This window comes from Nyctereutes procyonoides, unplaced genomic scaffold, assembly GCF_905146905.1.
Source record: "Nyctereutes procyonoides isolate TBG_1078 unplaced genomic scaffold, NYPRO_anot_genome, whole genome shotgun sequence".
Taxonomy (NCBI): Eukaryota; Metazoa; Chordata; class Mammalia; order Carnivora; family Canidae; genus Nyctereutes; species Nyctereutes procyonoides.
The window spans coordinates 115503078-115504564 of NW_026575125.1; the positions used below are offsets into that span (position 1 = coordinate 115503078).

General features: G+C 41.3%; 1 pseudogene; it reads left to right on the top strand.

Moving 5' to 3' along the window:
- Positions 1-781: 781 nt before the first annotated feature.
- On the top strand, positions 782-932 carry LOC129518973 (U2 spliceosomal RNA; annotated as a pseudogene).
- The last annotated feature ends 555 nt before the right edge of the window (positions 933-1487 follow it).

Sequence of the window (1487 nt, forward strand, 5' to 3'; positions counted from 1 at the left end):
ACCTTGTAATGTGTGTCAGTATTTTGCACTGCAGTGGACCATGTTTCCCATGTTAAGTTCGACTTTGGATGACTCAAAGATCATTGAGCATTATTCATTTCACTACCAAAATATGAAAGGCAACCTGCTTATTTTGACTCCATTTGATCATTTACTTGATTTTCCATGACCCTCAAACTCCCTCTGAGTCATTAATGATGGAAAGTTATATGTTTGCCTGCCAGTAAACATTCCCAAGTCAGGAATAAGAAGGGAAAATAATCCACAAGAGTTATATTTTTTTAAGATTTTTTTATTTATTCATGAGAGACATAGAGAGGCAGAGACACAAGCAGAGGAAGAAGCAGGTTCCATGCAGGGAGCCCGATGTGGGACTCGATCCCAGAACTCCAGGATCACACCCTGAGCCGAAGGCAGATGCTCAACCACTGAGCCACTCAGGCGTCCAAGAGTTACATTTTGTCTGGAATTTGTCAATACATCTCCACAGAGCTGTTGAAAACCTCTCTTCAGTGAGGCAGTTCTTTTTGCTTTTCTGTGACTGTGCAACAAGTGCCCACTAAAACAGTATGGGTAATTATGCACACCTGTTGGCATCCAAACCCTAAAACTTTAGTCTTGAGTCTAAAGACACGTTTGCCTTTTAGGGAAGAGTTGGGTGGGTAGGTAGTGTTATACAATTCTCTTTCCTTTGACATTATTTATTGGTGTTTGGAGGTAGAGCAAGAGTCACCAGGGCTGAGAGGGGAATCAGAGTTATTCATTTATACCCCTTTCTTACATCACTTCTTGGCCTTTTGGCTAAGATCAAGTGTAGTATACCCTTCTTGTAGGCAAATGTCATCATTTACACCCATCTAAAAAGCATGCGTGTATGTTTAAGATACTTGCCTGTGAACAATTTCCTTAGTAATTATTTTGTTGAAAATTCCAAAGAAAAGTTGCTGGACAGAACAGAAAAATGACAGTAGCGGGCCCTGAAAACCCATGTATCACCATGCACATCTTGGAGACCAACACTATCATCATCAGCAACTTCCAGCAGAGTTCTGCCCCACTACTCTATGCTTTCTCACTCCTGATTCAGCTCTTGGTCATGTGTTTTTAACATTGAGTTCAGGTTGTTAGCAGAAACTCTGGCATCTGGAATTAATTGAGTTGTTGCTCAGGTACTTGGGGTTCTTACTAAAAATTCTAGGAAATCATGTCACATTTGGGCACCCTGTGGATTTAACTCAGTTAATAGTCACAAAGCACCTGCTCAGTGCAGGCTCAGCTCTGGGCACTGTTCAGGTATGCTTATCAGTGTAAAGGAGGTACCAAGGGAGGAGTTCAAATGAACTGGAGTTTTGAAGCAGGGATAGAATATATCCTGGTGGAATAAAAGGGAAGAATTCTTGAGAAGGTGGCCTTGGGGACTGGCCTTAAATGATAGAATTTATATAGGTAGAGGCATTTCAGGAGGAAAGGATAGCTCAAGTAAATGT